At 38.3% G+C, this 19,462-nt stretch overlaps 1 non-coding gene across 1 annotated transcript; it reads left to right on the forward strand.

Moving 5' to 3' along the window:
• Positions 1-107, forward strand: LOC114377790. Its single transcript, XR_003659224.1, has one exon. It is a non-coding gene; the product is annotated as a small nucleolar RNA R71 (small nucleolar RNA).
• The last annotated feature ends 19,355 nt before the right edge of the window (positions 108-19,462 follow it).

The following is a 19,462-nucleotide window of genomic DNA, read 5'->3' on the forward strand; positions in this document are numbered from 1 at the left end:
ATCTGATGGTGGGGGCAACTGGCACATAGTTTCTTAAATCTCTCCCAGTACTCATACAGGCTCTCTCCACTGAGTTGTCTAATACCTGAGATATCCTTCCTGATGGCTGTGGTCCTGGAAGCAAGGAAAAATTTCTCTAAGAATACTCTCTTAAGGTCATCCCAGCTCGTGATGGACCTTGGAGCAAGGTAATACAGCCAGTCCTTTGTCACTCCCTCTAATGAATGAGGAAAAGCCTTCAGAAATATGTGATCCTCTTGGACATCTGGGGGTTTCATGGTGGAGCAGACAATGTGAAATTCTTTCAAATGTTTGTGCGGGTCTTCACCTGCAAGGCCATGAAACTTTGGAAGCAAATGAATCAGTCCAATTTTAAGAACATATGGGACATCCTCATCAGGGTATTGGATGCACAAGCTTTCGTAGGTGAAATCAGGTGCATCCATTTCCCTTAGAGTCCTCTCACGGGGTGGAGGTTGTGCCATGTTCTCAGAATGTGCAAAATCAGAATGCTCAGAATCAGAATGCTCAAAATTATAATGCTCAAGATCAGGATGTTCAAAATCACCAATAACAGAATGCACAGCTTCACCAGTAATGGAATGCTCAGAATGATCAAAAGGTATAAAATGATGCCTAACTAATCTATGAAATGTCCTATCTATCTCAGGATCAAAGGGTTGTAAGTCAGATGGATTGCCTCTAGTCATACACTACATTCAGCATGCACACAACTAGTTGCCTTATCATGCAAATAAAGGTGTAGGTTTGAACTACAGCTACCCTCAAATGATATCCAAATGACTTGAAATTTTGTGAGCAACCTTATAAAATGATGAGAAGATAGCACAAAAAATTTCAGACAAAAATTCAAAGTCTAACTATGAAGGCTAAAAATGGTAAGTTAAGAAAAATAAGTGAATAAAACTTGAATAATAAAAAACTTTTGACAGAATCGCTTTTTTTGGACGATGGAGACCTCAGCCAGCCTATGGCAGGCTGCCACGGCGTAGGAAATTTTTTCTACCCCAAATGCATATATAATAATTGCGATTCTGATAACCGGAGCAAAAGTTATGGCCGTTTGAAGTTTTGACAAACACAAAATTTGCTAGTTTTTTGGAACTTTCAAATCTGACCAAACTAAAGGCTCTAGCTATTTTTCCCACAAAATATGGATTAAAAGAAGTTACCACAAAAAAATTCAGCCAAAAATAACAACCCTAGCTACTAAAACAAAAAATCACAAATAATTCAGCATGGGTGGTCGCTAAAATCCGTCTCTAATTGATTTCTACTACTACTCTGTTTTTGCCGCAAGCACACTCTTCACAGCAAAACACCCAAGACTGAAACAGGGGAAACGCTTAATGGGAAAACTGAAACAGAACACACATTAAACAAAATATCAGGACACTAAACAACATTAACACACATACTAACACAATACTAACAATTAAACATAAAACACGAAAGGATTAAACACACAACACTAGCTAGCTATTATGAACCTTTGGACACTGCTCCCCGGCAACGGCGCCAAATTTGATCGAGGCTGTACCCGAATCAAATAAACATGAAAATGTAGTAACTAGGAAGTGATCCTAGGTCGTTTCCCAACGAGCAGTGACAAACCAAATGTTCATAATATACTTGCAGTAACAGTAACGATTGGGGGGGGGGGCGGTTGGTTGTTTGGTAATTAAAGAGCAGAACAAGTAAACTAGAATACGAAAATACTAATATTAAAAATGGGTTGTTTCCTCTGATTCAGAAGCCATTCTCTTATCCTGGGTTATGGAAAATTCGTCCCTAACAGTCAACCACTTAATCCAACCCTGTTTCAATTTACTAAGCGAAAATCAACTTAGGGTTTTCAATACGTGATTAGGCACCACATACACCAGTTAGCCCTTCGTCCATTAAGCATGAACGCAAGTTAGGCTCAGAGGCAATTAGTCGAACACGAAGCGTGCACTGATTAATATTCACGAAATTGGGATAACTGGTGAAGGGAAAACTGCCAGGAACCCACATTACAAGCGAAACCTCAAAGAGAGTTGGGCTTCGTCATCAAAAGGAAACAACACCAGAAAATCTAGCCTTCCATGGATTCAAACAGAAAACGCAAATGAAACATGAAATAGAAACATAAATGAACAGAAACGTAAATGAACAGAAACGTAAATGAAAGTAGAAGAAGAAGCACGAATGAACTCGTAATTAGAAGCAGAAAACGGAAATTTGCATTAAGAACGAAAATTGTAACAAGGGAACAGAAAAACGTGAAAACCTAAAACCAAAGCTCTGAATAATGAAAATAGAAGAATAGAATGCCTTGCACGAATCCCAAGGCATCTATTTAAAAAGAGTCACTCAAAGTCACTGGGCCCTATTACAATACTCTGGCCCAAAACGAAATAAACACTAAACAACATAAAATAAAATTGCGAAATTTCCTAATTAGAAATTAACTAAGGTAAGCGCTGCTTTATTTGCCCTCTTCAAGTCCACAACTAAAATCCGGATTAAGCCCAATGTTTCATTAATTCCTGAAATTAGATTAAAAACATCAAATTAGCTAAATGAGCCCAAATAATAATACTGCCTAATTAATTGACAATTAAGACCAATCAATAATTAAAATGGTGCAAAAAGGGTTTAGAAAATAGAAGAAAATGATGGCACATCAGTGAGGTTTTGATGTCTGGGGCATAGATTCCATGGGCCCTTTTCCTGTCTCTTTTGGTTATGTTTACATTCTCCTTGCAGTTGATTATGTTTCAAAATCGGTGGAAGCCAAGCCCACTAGAACTAATGATGCTAAGGTTGTTGCAGATTTTGTCATATCTAATCTGTTTTGCAGGTTTGGAGTACCTAAAGCAATCGTTAGTGATCAAGGAACCCATTTTTGCAACAAATCAATGCATGCCTTGCTTAAAAAATACGGGGTCGTACACAGGGTATCCAAACCATACCACCCCCAAACTAATGGACAGGCAGAAATTTCTAACAGGGAGATAAAGAGAATTTTAGATAATATTGTGCAGCCAAGCAGGAAAGATTTGAGTACCAGGCTAGATGATGCTCTTTGGGCACATAGGACTGCCTACAAAGCACCCATAGGAATGTCTCCTTATCGGTTTGCCATTGGAAAGGCATGTCATCTTCCAGTGGAGATTGAGCACAAAGCATACTGGGCAGTGAAGACCTGCAACTTCTCTATGGAGCAAGTTGGTGAGGAAAGTGTTGAAGCAAAGCTTCATGGTGAATCAAAGGTGATTCAAAGGTGTTTTGATGATAACAAAAGATGATGACAAAGGTGATGACAAAAAGCTCAAAGATCAATCAAAGAACAACTTAAGTGAATCAAAGGTGAATCAAGAACAGTTAAAGAGTTCAAGATAAGAATCAAGAAGAATTCAAGACTCAAGAAGAAAGTTTAGAGTCATGAATCAAGTTTCAAGATTCAAGATCTCAACAATCAAGATCAAGATTCAAGACTCAAGATTCAAGAATCAAGAGAAGGCTTAATCAATTTAAGTATGAAAAGGTTTTCTCAAAAATTGAATAGCACATGGTTTTTCTCAAAACATGTTTACCAGAGTTTTTTACTCTCTGGTAATCGATTACCAGATTGTTGTAATTGATTACCAGTAGCAAAATGGATTTGAAAAAGTTTTCAAATTGAATTTACAATGTTCCAATTATTTTCAAAAAGCTGTAATCGATTACAATGTTTTGGTAATCGATTACCAGTGCCTTTGAACGTTGAAATTCAAATTCAAATGTGAAGAGTCACATCTTTTCACATAAAAGCTTTGTGTAATCGATTACACTGATTTGGTAATCGATTACCAGTGACTGTTTCTGAATAAATCAAAAGATGTAAATCTTCAAAAGATTTTTGACTTTTTCAAATTGGTTTTAAGTTTTTCTAAAAGTTATAACTCTTCTAAATGGTCTTCTTGACAAGACATGAAGAGTCTATAAAAGCAAGGCTTTGTTTTGCATTTTCATTCATTCGTTCAATCTTGAATACTTTTCCAATCAATCTCTTACAATCCCTTACAAGCCTTGAATCTCTTTGAACTTCTTCTTCTTCTTTGTACCAAAATCTTTCTAAAGTTTTCTGGTTTTCTACACCTTGAAAACTTATGCTATTCATCTATTCATTCTCTTCTCCCTTTGCCAAAAAGAATTCGCCAAGGACTAACCGCCTGAATTCTTTTTATGTCTCTCTTCTCCCTTTTCCAAAAGAACGAAGGACTAACCGCCTAAATTCTTTTGTGTCTCCCTTTTCCTTTGTCAAAGAATTCAAAACGACACAGTCTGAGAATTCTTTTGATTCTTCCCATTCCCTAATACAAAAGTATTCAAAGGATTAACCGCCTGAGAATTCTTTTGTATCCCCATTCACAAAGTATCAAAGGTTTAACAGCCTGAGATCTTTGTCTTAACACATTGGAGGGTACATCCTTTGTGGTACAAGTAGAGGGCACATCTACATGGGTTTGACTGAGAACAAGAGAGGGCACATCTCTTGTAGATCAGTTCTATTGGAGGGTACATCCACTAGGTTCAAAGATAACAAGGGAGGGTACATCCCTTGTGGATCTTTGCTTGTAAAAGGATTTTTACAAGGTTGAAAGAAATCTCAAGGACCGCAGGTCGCTTAGGGACTGGATGTAGGTAGGGTTGTTGCCGAACCAGTATAAAAACTCTTATGTGTTTGTCTCCTTCTTCCCTACTCTTTTACTTTCCGCTGTGCATTTAATTTCCACTTTTACTTTCTGTTAAGTTTCTCTTCTACTCCCCATTCTCTTAACAACTTAGTAAAAGCCTTAGAAGAGTAATTTTTAATTAGTAATGGTTTAGGAATAATTAATTCAACCCCCCCCCCCTTCTTAATTATTCTGAGGCCACTCGATCCAACAAGTGGTATCAGAGTAGGTTTCTTGTAGAAAGTTTAACAATTTCAAGATTAATGGCCTCTTTAGATTCTTTGTCTTTCAAAAGTATTTTTAGGAATAGGTTATTCTAAGATCATGATGAAGACCAAGTCAACTTGTGTCTCATGACAAAATCTGATGAGAATAACAAAGAAGATTCTATAAGGAAGAAATGGTACATAGAGAGAACACTAAACTAGAACCTTGGTGTTGTTATATAGTTTTTAGCCCCAAAGCTTACAAATCTGTTTTAAATCCAAGCCCATAAATAAAATAAAATCTAGATACGATAAGATATAGATGAAATAATATCTAGATGAGATCAAATCTAAATAATACCTAGATAAGATAAAATTTGGTAGAATAAAATAGTTTGCTCTCTTCAAGTCCAAGCCCAATTCTGGATTAAAGCCCAATTGCTTATAATTCTCCTGAAATTAAATTAAAAACACAAAATTAATCCAGTAGGCCCAAATGATGGTGCAAAAAGGGTTAAGAAATAGGAGAAAATAATGGTACATCAGTGGCCATCTGCCCTATCTGATTTGTTAAACTCTGAATTGAGGCTCTAGTCTCCTGTTGAAACTGCATGTTCTGTATTGTCATTTGCCTCACTAATTCTTCCAATGAAGGTTGAGGAGGGGCCTCAGTAGTGGATTGTTGTCTCTGTTGATGCTGCTATTGTTGTTGTTGTTGTTGCAATGGAAGAGGAACGTATGGTCTACTTGGACTAGCAACATTTTGGAAGGAAGGAGCAGGCTGCTGTTGTTGTAGTTGAGGGCTAGACCATCTGAGATTAGGGTGATTCTTGCATCCGGGATTGTATCTGTTGCTAGAGAGGTCATAATTATTCTGCTGTGGTTGATTTTGCTGCTAAGGTTAAGGAGGTCTATTGTAGATGTTTGCAGCATAAGCTTCAAGTTGTTCAATTGCTCCATATTGCTGCACAGAAGGGCAATGGTCTGTATGGTGGTCGACAGATGAGCATAAACCACAGAGTCTTGCGACAGGTATAGATTTTTGATTCATGGCCAGTTGGGTGACCAGGTTAACCAAGGTGTCTAGTTTACCTTCAAGCTTCTTAGTTTCAGATGATGCAGATGAGTTTGTGGCTACCTCATACACTCCTCTAATGACTATAGCATCATTTCTGGCGCTAAACTGTTGGGAGTTGGAAGTCATCTTCTCAATTAAATTCCTGGCTTCTACAGGGGTCATGTCTCCAAGGGCTCCACCACTGGCAGCATCTATCATACTTCTCTCCATGTTACTGAGTCCTTCATAAAAATATTGGAGAAGAAGCTGCTCAGAAATCTGGTGGTGAGGGCAATTGGCGCATAGTTTTTAAATATCTCCCAGTATTCATATAGGCTCTCTCCACTGAGTTGCCTAATGCCTGAAATATCCTTTCTGATGGCTGTGGTCCTGGAAGCAGGGAAAATTTTTTCTGAATACTCTCTTGAGGTCATCCCAGCTCGTGATGGACCTTGGAGCAAGGTAATATAGCCAGTCCTTTGCCACTCCCTCTAAAGAATGAGGAAAGGCCTTCAGAAATATGTGATCTTCTTGGACATCTGGAGGTTTCATGGTGGAGCTGACAATATGGAATTCTTTTAGAAGTTTATGAGGGTCTTCACCTGCAAGACCATGAAACTTGGACAACAAGTGGATTAGTCCAGTTTTAAGAACATATGGGACATCCTCATCAGGGTATTGAATGCACAAGCTTTCATAAGTGAAATCAGGTGCATCCATTTCCCTTAGAGTCCTCTCACGAGGTGGAGGTTGAGCCATATTTTTAGAATGTTCAAAATCAGAATGTTCAAAATTATAATGCTCAAAATCAGGATGTTCAAAATTACCAACCACAGAATGCTCAGACTCACCAATAACAGAATGCTCAGGATGCTCAAAAGGTACAAAATGTTCAGGGTAATCAAGATGCACACTATGCCTTACTAATCTATGAAATGTCCTATCTATTTCAGGATCAAAGGGTTGTAAGTCACTTGGGGTGCCTCTAGTCATGCACTATATGCAGTAGTTCATGTGTTTCTCAGACAGGGCAAAAAAGGTGGGTTAAAACTACAACTATACTCAAAAAATATCCAAATGAGCTGAAATTTTGTGAGCAATACCCTAAAATCATGAAAAGATAGCACAAAAAAGTTTAGACAAAAATTCAAAGTCTAACTATGGAAACTGCCTAAGGAAAGTTTAGAAAAATAAAACAATAAAACTTGAAAAAAAAACCTATTAAACAGGTGATTATGGCTAGTTACAAACCTCAACCGAGCTTTTCTGGGTTGCCATGGTATGGGAAATTTTTTTCTACCCCAAATACATATATAATAATAGTCATTCTGATACCCGGAGCAAAAGTTATGGCCATTTGAAGTTTTGCTAAACAAAAGTTCTCAATTTTTTTTTTTTTGAATCTCTCAAATCTAGCCACAACAAGTGTTCCTGGTATTTTTCACACAAAATATGAGTCAAAAGAACCTACCACACCAAAATTCAGCCAAAAATAACAACCCTAACTATCAAAACAAAAAATGCCAATTAAATTGTCAACAACAGTCACTAATTCAGTCACTAATGTAATGTTGTGTGAACAGTAACACTGAATCAGTCTCTAACTCCGTCACTAAGCATTATTCTTAGCAAAACATAAAACTAAAATAGGGGAAGCGCTGAACAAGGGGTACTACTAAATTTCAAAACAGAACATCAAATAAAACAAAACAACACACTAACACAACACGAACACACTAAACAAATGAATTAAACGTAAAACAACTAAACATAAAACAAGAATCACTAGCTATTATGAACTTTTGGACCACTACTCCCCGACAATGGCGCCAAGTTTGATCAAGGTCGTACCTAAATCAAATAAACATTAGAATGCAGTAACTAGGAAGTGATCCTAGGTCGTTTCCCAACGAGCAATGACTAATCAAATGTTCATAATATGATTCGTTATAACAATAACAATTGGGGGGTGTGTTTGTTTTGTGAATATAAGAACAAGCAGATTGGAATATGAAATTAATAGTATTAAAAACGTGTTGTTTCCTCTGATTCAGAAGCCATTCTCTTATCCTAGGTTATGAGAATTTCACCCCTGGCAGTTAACCACTTAATCCAATCCTAATTTAATTTACTAAGCAAAAATCAATTTAGGGTTGTCAATATGTGATTAAGCAACACATACACCAATTAACCCTTTGTTCATTAAGCACAAACGTAATTTAAGCACAGAGGCAATTAATTGAACACTAAGTGATGCAAGCTCCATTGGAGCTTGTAGGCCTAGGATCTTCTTCATCAATAGATTCCTTTGCTTCTTGGAAGATGAATGGCAGCGGAATGGAGAAAGGGAAAGAGAGAGGAGACGCCACTTCAAGGAGAAGATGAGTCTAGAAGAAGCTCACCACCATAGGAGGCCATGGATAAGAGCTTGGAGGAAGAAGGAGATGAATGAAGGGAGAGGGAGAGAAGAGCACGAAATTTTGTGCTCTAAATGAGCTTTGAAATCTGAAGTTTAATATTCAAATCATCAAAGTTGAAAAAAATGCACACACATGACCTCTATTTATAGCCTAAGTGTCACACAAAATTGGAGGGAAATTCAAATTTCACTTGAATTTGAAATTGAATTTGTGGAGCCAAACTTTGGAGCCAAAATTTCACTAATTATGATTAGTGAATTTTAGTTATGGTTCAGCCCACTAATCCAAGATCAATTCCAAGATTCTCCACTAAGTGTGCTTAGGTGTCATGAGGCATGAAAAGCATGAAGGACATGCACAAAGTGTGACTATATGATGTGGCAATGGGGTGTAGTAAGCAAATGCTCACCTCCCCCTCTAAAATTTAATTGGATTGGGCTTCTACCAATTCAATTAAATTTATTTCCAACCACACACATCAAATATCCACTTAGTGCATGTGAAATTACAAAACTACCCCTAATACAAAAACTAGTCTAGGTGCCCTAAAATACAAGGGCTGAAAAATCCTATATTTCTAGGGTACCCTACCTACATTATGGAGCCCTAAATACAAGGCCCAAAAATAATGAAACCTTAATCTAATATTTACAAAGATAAGCGGGCTCGTACTTAGCCCATGGGCCCGAAATCTACCCTAAGGCTCATAAGAACCCTAGGGCCTTCTCTTGCATCTCTGGCCCAATCTACTTGGAGTTTTTCTATCCAATGCCCTTGCGGAGTAGGATTGCATCACTAAGTGTGCATAAATTAACAGAACGCATGTGGGTTAATTGATGAAGGGGAAACTGATAGGAGAGCAACATTAAAAACTGAACCTCAAAGAGAGTTACGCATCATCCTCAGAGGGAAACAACACTAGAAATTTAGCCTTCCATAAGTTCAACAAAAGCAGAAAACATAAATGAAACTAGAAGCAGAAACGTAAATGAAGCTAAAGGCAGAAAACGTAAATGAAGCTAAAAGCATAAGAAGGAACAAAAACGAACTTGCAAGTGAAGGCAAAAAATGGAAAAATGCATTCACGTGAACAATAATACAAAGCTAAAAACATAAAACCCTAAAACTCCATGCACTCAGCTTGGGTATTTTCTCCTGAATAATAGAATCCTTTACACGAATCCCAAGGCTACTATTTATAAGGGTCACTCAAAGTCACTGGGCCCTATTACATTATTTTGGCCTAAAACGAAATTAAAATAATTGAACGCAATAAAAAATGAAATTAGACGAAATCTAATAAAATTGTTTGCTCTCTTCAAGTCCAATCTGGCTCAGCCCAATAGCTTATAATTATCCTGAAATTGAATTAAAAACACCAAATTAGTCAAGTGGGCCCAATTGATAAAACTGAATAATAAATTTAACAATTAGAGTAAATCAGTAATTAAATTGGTGACAAAAAGGATTAAGAAATAGGAGAAAATAATGGCACATCAAAAACCCTAAAAATCTAAAGCTAAATGTAAGGCTTTCTACCCTAAAGTTCAGACAAGTAAAAGAGAAAAGGAAGTAAGGAACTTACTTGTATCGTTGATGCTTTGTGATTGGAAGTAGATAATGCAAAAAGAAAGAACAAATGTAAAATGCGCAAATTTTTGGAGAGAGAGAGAATGCAAAGAAGAAGTTTGTGAAATCTGGCAATTGTGAGTGTAACTGGCGTTACACTCACTTAAGTAGTTTCCGACCTTCTCACTTAGCGGACAGCTGCGCTAAGCAAGCCAGAGAGATGTTTGGTTTCTCAATGAGGCTTGCTTAGCGGATCCGCGCGCTTAGCCGACGTTTGAAATTCAAAATCAGTTTTTTTTTCACACATAGAGGGCTTGGCTTAGCTCTCAGATAAGATCGCTTAGCGAGTTATGCAGATTAGAAAACCTACAACTCTCGCTAAGCCTGGCTCTGGGCTGGCTTAGCTAAAATGATGCATCTTAAGTACATAGGAGAGAGCGCTTAGCGAATAAGGAATCGCTTAGTGCTTACATTGTCGCAAGGACTTCAGCTTAGCCATCGTGACTGGCGCTTAGCTCCATGAACCCCAGTTCTGGCTGCAAGGAAATGAGCTTGGCGACAACAAGTCACGCTTAGCCAAACAATACACTACGCTTAGCGGTTTGGCCATTGCTTAGCCGAATTCAGATCGAATTGAAATTGGCTTAGCTCAGCCTTGGCCAGCTTAGCGGACCAAATCAGCCTCAGATGCAAGGGTTGGGCGCTAAGCGCTTTAGACTCTCGGCTTAGCGCATGACCAAAGATGCGCTTAGTGCGAGGCTTGCGCTTAGCGAAAGGACTGTTTTTCATAAAATATTTTCTAAGTTATTTTTGAGTCCTTTTTTTTCAAGAAATTGAAAACCTTATATCTAACATTCAAGGATAAGCTTATATACTCCAATGTACATATTATAAAGCAAGTTCCACATGATATATGCATGAAAAACAAAGATAACAGAAATTAAAATTGGGTTTCCTCCCAGGAAGCGCTTCTTTAACGTCATTAGCTTGACACATTTACCTGAATGGGTGATATCAAATAAATAGTGTTATGTGCCCTTTCAAATTCTTCACCATGGTACAATTTTAGCCTCTAGTCATTTACTACCCATGTTCTGTCAGGATTCTGAGATTGTGGGTCATATAGCTCTATTGCACCATAAGATCAAACTTTCTTGATAACAAAGGGTCCAGACCATTTGGACTTCAGCTTACCAGGAAATAATTTCAATCTTGAATTAAAATATAGTACCTGTTGTCCCGGTTTGAAGTCTTTCTTCAACAATTTTTTGTCATGGTAAGTCTTGACTTTTTCTTTGTAAAATATTGAAGATTCATAAGCTGTTAATCGCATTTCTTCTAGCTCCAACAATTGGATCTTTTTGTGCTCCCTGGATGCCTTCTCATCAAAGTTTAGAAATTTCAGAGCCCAATATGCCTTGTGTTCCATTTCGAATGGTAAATGACATGATTTGCCATACACCAGTTGAAAAGGAGACAGACCAATTGGAGTTTTGTATGTAGTTCTGTAAGCCCACAGTGCATCTTCTAATTTGGCTTACCAATCTTTTCTGGTTGGCGCAACTATTTTTTCTAGTATTTTCTTTAATTCTCTGTTGGATACTTCGACTTGCCCATTAGTTTGAGGATGGTAGGGGGACGCCACTCTATGATTCACATGGTATTGACTCAACACCTTTTGAAGTTGAGTATTACAGAAATGCGAACCACCATCACTGATTAAGATTCGAGGTACCCCAAATCGAGCAAAAATTTTCTTCTTGACAAATTTCACCACAATCTTAGCATCATTCCTTGAAGTGGCCATAGCTTCCACCCATTTAGACACATAATCAACAACTACCAAAATATATTTGTCATACCCTAATTTCGTCCGGGGACCATCTGTTTGTTGGGATGCGACCCTCGCTTGACCACTTCGAGGTACTTGACACTCATCGTTAGACAATCCGTGAAGTTTCGCGACATGTCGGGAGTTGAAAGGAAGTGTTAATGTGCAATCCGTAAAGTTTCGTAACATTCCGGAAGCCAAAGAAGGGATGATTGCGTAATCCGTAAGGTTTCGTGACATTACGGAAAGAAAACAAGTATCGTTACGTAATTCGTAAAGTTCCACAACGTTACGAAAAAAGAATCAACAAAAAAAGGGCAGAGGGGATGTATTTAGTAAACAGGGGTGTACAAATAGCAACCAGACCCACTTGGGCCTTCCAGGATCTTCCAACAGAAGGCGATGCCTTCTGGTGGAAGCAACCCAGCTCGCCTGGGCGAGCTGGGCGGCAACCACCTCCCTCTGTTCCCCTATAAATAGGGGGAGGAGGGCAGAACAAAAATGTTCAACCCTCCTAGTATCTGAGAATCACTTAAAATTAGTGAGAAAAATTGTTTTCGTGAAGAAAATCTAAGCTGAGGCGCTTCCGTAACGCTTCCGAGATGTTTTCGTGGGTGATTTCGCGAAGATTTTTCACTGTTCTTCATCGTTCTTCGTTCGTTCTTCATCGTTCATCGTTCCCCACTTGTTTCGCATGCTTTTATTTTCATTTCATTTACTTTCCGTACCCCCTTTTGATGTGCTTTAGTCATTTATTTAAGTCATTTCCTCGCCTAATCAAAAATAAAATAAATTTCCATTGATTATTTGAATAGTAACATCTTTTAATTTCTATTAAAATAAAATCTAACTGATCTGTCATGTCGTAACCACGTTTAAAACCAAAAAGGAGGCAAAATAATAATATAATAATAAAAAAATATCTTTTAATAAAATAATAAAAAAATCAATCGGACGTTTTTCTTTGGGATTTTTCTTTCTCGAATTGACTAATAACCAAAGTGAAACTAAGGCTAAAATTAATTCATAAATCAAGCTTTTGTCATCACCTAGAAACCATTTTTAAGGCCCAACGCCTTGAAATGGTCTTTTTCGCTTTTATTGGTTAAACGTGGATTTTTAAAAGCCTAAAATTAACACATAGTTTTGTCACATCTTTCAAAAAACCAAGAGATCATTAATGGTCCAATGCCTTAATGTTTTCTCTCCTTTCAAAAAGAATCAAAAGATCGTTTAATGGTCCAACGCCTTAAATGACCTTTTATTCAATCAAAAATATATCTTGCAAAAAAGATAAAAACAACTTAGCCAACGTTTAGTTCTCGAAGAACTACATAGGTCTGATTTCCTTACTACAATTGAGGAATACGTAGGAGCAAGGGAAACTCCCTTGTCGACCACAAAAAGATAAAATATATAAAAGGCACAAAAAGACATAAAGACGTAAAAGGGAACATAAAACATATTGAAGTCATGTTTGCACACTTAATTAAAAGTTGTCGTCCCTTGCGACGGACACGTGGGGTGCTAATACCTTCCCCGTGCGTAAATACAACTCCCGAACCTTTCACTTAAAGTTCGTAGACCATGTCCTTTCCGGTTTTTCCGACGTTTTCCTCAAATAAACATTGGTGGTGACTCCGCGCATTTTCCTTTCATGAAAGACGCACCCGTGAGTCTCGCGTCGCCCTCCCATCGAAGGGTAGGTTGCAACAGTTGGCGACTCCACTTGGGACTATTGTTAGAGAGTTAGGCCAATCAATCAGTGTACTTTCCTTACTATGACTCCCCTTTTGTTCTTTTTCTTTGTCTTTTTTCCTTATGTTCTTGTTTGTATAAACTCGTTTGATGCTTTTAGTGTGTTTTAAAAATGTATGCATGAGGTAAATATTTATTCATTTGATGCACACAAACACCAACACTATTTGCACACACGGTGAGTTGAAAAAGGGCCTTATACCCGGGTTTGTGGGAACATAAGGAGTGGAGGTGAATCTGTGGTCATGCTAAGTCTCCGACTTGCTTGATTACGGTGAACCCTCATCTAGAGTTTTTCTCTTTGATAACATATTGTTGCTAGTAGTCCCTACTGCTGCAATATGTTCTTCGAAGGGGATGATACCTCTAGAGACCATCAAGAGAGATATGACCACCTTGGGAATTATCACTAAAACCCTTTTAGCTCCCTACCATGTAGGTCCCTAAAATAGGGGCACGGAGCGAACACGCTGTGTGCCACTTTTTTTACTGCCATGCATGTAGTCCTAAGTGTCATGTACCCCTTTGCTTATATTTGTTTGTGGATATTGTCATACTATGTATATCCCCGTGTTGGGCCTTTCGCATATGCATCATGTGCGGGTTTTCGTCTTGATCCCCTCACTTTGGCAAACCAACGGAGAGTCTCTGTCACCTTTTTAAATACATACATCGGGCGCCGTGCTGCCCCAAACGTTGTATCTAAGAAGGGGACAATTTCCCGGCCTCCCATATTCATAAATTGCATCTGTGTCATATGCATTTCTTCATGCATTCATCCATTCCACCCATGATAGATGTCGGAGTTTTGATTTGCACTGGGTTTTGTTTCACTTTAGTAAAACATGGGAACAAATCAAACTGGAAAAAGATTCTATCAAGATTAAGGGCCTATATGTCACCAGCATTAAGGAGTTGGGGCGGTTGATGGGACCTCTCCAAATGCAAGCCTTCCGCAAGGCGTACGGAAAGATTTTAGATTTGACCATAGCAAAGATATTCATGGAAGCCGTTGTATCACTCACCCAATACTATGACCTGCCTTTGAGATGCTTCACGTTTGGAGACTTCCAATTAGTACCGACTATTGAAGAATTTGAGGAGATTCTAGGATGTCCTCTTGGGGGAAGAAAACCGTATCTTTTCTCCGTGTTTCTTCCCTCCTTGAGCAAGATTGCGGTTGTGGTCAGGGATTCGGCAAGGGTGTTGGATCGTGTAAAGCAAACTCGAAACGGCGTAGTGGGCCTACCACGAAAGTACTTAGAAGGCAAGGCAAGGGATATGGAGAATCAAGAGGAGTGCATCCCGTTTATGGACGTATTAGCATTGCTAATCTTTGGGGTTGTCCTCTTTCCAAACATGGACGGTTTGGTGGACCTAGTCGCAATTGATGCTTTCCTTGCATATCAACATAGCAAAGAAAGCCCGGTGGTAGCTATCTTGGCAAACTTATTTGATACATTTGACCGAAGGTGCGAGAAGAGTAGCGCACGGATCATCTGCTGCTTGCCCGCTCTTTGTGTATGGTTGGTTTCGCACCTATTCCAACAAGACATAAGACACCCATGTCCGCTCCGAAGTCATCGCTCGTGTGTCGAAAAGAGAAGAGTAGATTGGGACCAACATTTGGCTAGGATAGGGGGCAGAATGATCAGCTGGTTTCGTCGATGGAAGGAAGGAAATGAGGAAGTCCTTTTCTCATGTGGGGAGTACCCAAACATTCCGTTGATAGGGACGAGGGGTTGTATTAACTACAATCCCACACTTGCTATAAGACAGTTAGGGTACCCTATGAGGGGAGCACCGGCGGAAGAGAGCCTCTCTCCTTTCCTTGTGAGAGATTTCGACGCGCAAAGTTTCAAGATTATACAAAGAATCCACAAGGCATGGGAAAGCCCGTTAAGGAAAGATAAAGAACTTAGGGGCATCCGTAATGGCATCATCGGTGGTTATCATGAATGGTTGAAAGTTCATACACGAGGGTTAGATTGGCTCTCCAAGTTGAAAATTATTAACGAGGAGAACTTCGAAGCTCCGGAAGAGGATGAAGAAGTCCGAGCTCTAAAAACTGAACTACGAAAAGCAAGACTTGCCAAAGAAAAATTCAAGTTAGTCGCTACAGACATCCGGAAAGAGTGAGCCGAGTTATGAGAAGAAAATGCAGCTACCGCAAGAGCCCTTGAACAAGAAACCAAGAGGGCTTGCAAGGAAGAGCATGGCCGAGACAAATTACGTGGAGCTTTGTGGGGCAGCAACAATGAGCTCAAGCTTCGAAGGGAAGAGAGACACCAATCATGAGCATATAGCATGGTCTTGAAATAGGAGTTAGCTACTTGCTCAAGGTCCAAAAGAAACTTGTCTCAGCGTTTATGCGAGACAGAGACCAACATGTTAGCCATCATCAGCAATTACCAAGAAGAATTAAATCTAGCCTCGGCCCACGAGCACAAAGTGGCGAACGAGTATGCCCGAGTATATGCAGAAAAAGAGGCTAGAGGAAGGGTGATCGAATCATTACATCGAGAGGCAACAATGTGGATGGACCGATTTGCTCTTACTTTGAATGGGAGTCAAGAACTTCCCCGATTGCTAGCCAAGGCCAAAGCAATGGCGGATACCTACTCTGCCCTCGAGGAGATCCACGGACTTCTCAGCTATTGTCAGCATATGATAGATTTAATGGCCCATATAATTAGAAACCGCTAGGAAGTTTGTATTGTCACTCAGATCTTGACTAGTTATAACTTTCTGAATAAAATGAGTTTATCCCGCGTTTTTTACTCCAAAGATCAGTGTGAATCAAATCACTCCCGCATTTTATCTCTAGCATGCATTCATTTTTCTTTACCCACTCCTCATGTTTGGTTTTTTAGGGAAAACGCCATAACTAAACGCGCCCCAAGGCATCCCTATCACACCAGATCCAAATCTAGGACGATGGGTGACCAAGAGGAGATACAAGAACAGATGAAAGCCGACATGTCAGCTTTGAAAGAGAAAATGGCTTCCATGATGGATGCCATGTTAGGAATGAGACAACATATGGAGAATAACGTGGCCACCGCTGCCGCTGTTTGTGCAAGTGACGTGGCCACTCACTATGTTTGTGCAAGTTACGTTTCTCTCTCTACAAACATTATTTCACATATCCCAACTTCGAGATATTGAGAAAATGAGTTGCAAAGGTGGTGTCCCAATTTCACAACGATCTAACGGTTAACGAGTCTAGGATCGGAGTTTTTCTGGGACAGGTTTGGGTGTATGCGGGAAAAAGATACGGTTTTGGGAGAGGAAGAAGGGAAAACGAATTTGAGAGGAAGAAAGAGCATAGAGCGTAGAGATGTAAAAATTGATCTAATATGACTCTATTTATAGTAAGGGTATTCTTAGCCTATTATTTACTCTATTTTTCTTTATTTTATTATCTTATTAAAAGGAACTATATTTTACTCTTTCATTGCACAAATAACCAATTAAAACATTCCTTTATTTTTAGGGTACTAATTTTTGTGTTACCAATCTATTGAGTTAGGTGTCAACAGTTGTCAATAACTAACTTTAGTGGGCAAGAGCAACAACACTTTGGTTGTCACATAATACAATGGGTGTGTTGAAGGAAACTTACAACTCATTAAACACAGTCTGAATCCAGGATAATTCTATAGTAGTTTATGCCAAACTACGATATTTTTCCTTTGTACTTGATCATGCAGGTCCACGAAGATATATGATAAAGGCCCAAATATATGGCAAAACCTGAAATTCACCTTTAGTGATCAACATTTGATGCCCAGTTTGCATCACAAAGGGCTTGAATAGAGTAAGGTTGACCTAAAACAACAACTTTAAGATGAAGACCATGCAAAATTGTACCTTTCATGTACCTTAAGATTGTTTTCATTGTAGTTCAGTGTGACTTTAAAGGATTGGCCATAAATTGGCAAACCTTATTCATAGAGTAACTGATCTCAGGTCTAGTGATGGTCAAGTATTGTAAAGCACCCACTAGGGACTTGTATAAAGTGGGATTTGTGAAGAGATTTGAGTCTATTTTAGTAAGTTTACAATTGAAGGCCAATGGAGGAGATAGATTAACTAAGCTTCTATCATATTAGTTTTCTGTAGTAAATCCATTGTATACATGTTATGAGTGAGAAGTAAGAACTAGTTAGAAAGAGATTTAACCTCAATGCCAAGAAAGCAATCTAGTTGACCAAGTTGTTTAAGAGAAAATTTTGAGTTGAGCTGAGTGGTAAGGTGTTGAATCAACTAAGAAGAGCTACCATTAATGATGATATCATATACATAGACTAAGAGATTAGTAGTTTGAAAAGCAGTCTTGTAAATGAAAAGAGAGGGATAACACTTTCTTGCCACAAAATCAAACTGAAGATAGTAGATTGGAGTCTTTCAAACCATTGTTTGGGGGCCTGCTTAAGGCCGTACAAAGCTTATTCACTTTGCACTCTAAAGAAGTATTAGATTGTTGAAAATCAGGAGCCTGAGACCAGTAAAGAGTCTCATTAAGTAAGCCATTCAGAAAAACATTATTCAAATCTAATTGAGCAAGATCCCACTGATTTTAAATGGCTAAAGTAAAAATAAGTCTAATAGTAATTGGTTTTACTACTAGAGAAAAGGTTTATGAAAAATCAAACCCTTGGACTTGATTCATTCCAGTGGCAACTAGAGGAGCTTTATACTTATTTATTGAACCATTTGCATTTTTGTCATCCTAAATACCCACTGGCCTTCCAATTAGATGAAAGAGGTACTAGTTTCCAAGTATGATTCTTCATCAATGCTTCACAATCTAGTTGCATAGATGACAACCAGTTTGGATAAGTCAAGGCATGTTTCACATTCTTTGGTTCACAACGAGTTAGAAGAAGTGAAGGATTAATACTAAGTAAATGAATACCTGACTTGGATCTAGTTTGCATATAGGATGAGTATTTGGTGGCGCAAAGAGGTTCAGGGTTCATAATTTGAGTAAGAATATTTAACCTATATCAGTTCGGGCATTGATGAACTTTCACCATCCCAGAAGAAGAATAAACAAGAGTAACCAAAGGTTTTTAAAAAATTGTAATCATGAGATTGCTTAAAGAAAACATGATAAGGTATGTAAAAGTTAAGAGAGGCTTCGGGAAATTTTTTTATGAGGTAAACAAAAGTGAGAAAGACAAAGTTCCAAAACTTTAAAGGCAAGGAGGCATGATGTGAAAAGGTAAGACAAAGTTCAACCACATGTGTTTGTTTTCTTTCCACCACCCCATTTTAATGATGGGTGTGAGGGCAAACAATTTTGTGATTAAATCACAATCAACCAAAAAATGTGCTAACGGATTAAATTCTCCTCCCAAATCAGTTTGCAAGGTAGAGAAACACGCTTCTGTTGGGGGTGTATAAACAAGGTTAAAGGGTATAATTGGTACTAACAAATTTAATAACAAAAAAGGGGGTTAACTTAGCAAACAATGAGGTTTGTTTAATAATAGCCCTATCAAAAATGCCAAATTTAGGTAAGACATGACCCCCTCACGAACTGTTTGGCCTATTTTCATCCTACCAAACACTTCTAATACTAAGGAAATGGAAGATTATATTATCTTAAAATTAACTTGTTTTTAGTTATCTGATTATTGAATCACTCTAAAGATTGTATAGTCTAGTGCCTTTTCAATAGACAAAAGCCCAAAGGCACAATGTTTGATACAACAAAATTGCTAAACTAACAAATTCCCAAAGTCGATCAGGCTATATAGCTGAAAGTTAGTTCTAGAAAGCAAAGAAAGCTTACTAGTGATAGAAAAAAAAATTAGAACAAGGAAGTAAGCAAATGGAAGCAATTACTATTTTATTTTTGTATGATTGAATTTTAAAAAGTAATAAAG

This window comes from Glycine soja, chromosome 11, assembly GCF_004193775.1.
Source record: "Glycine soja cultivar W05 chromosome 11, ASM419377v2, whole genome shotgun sequence".
NCBI classification, from domain to species: Eukaryota; Viridiplantae; Streptophyta; class Magnoliopsida; order Fabales; family Fabaceae; genus Glycine; species Glycine soja.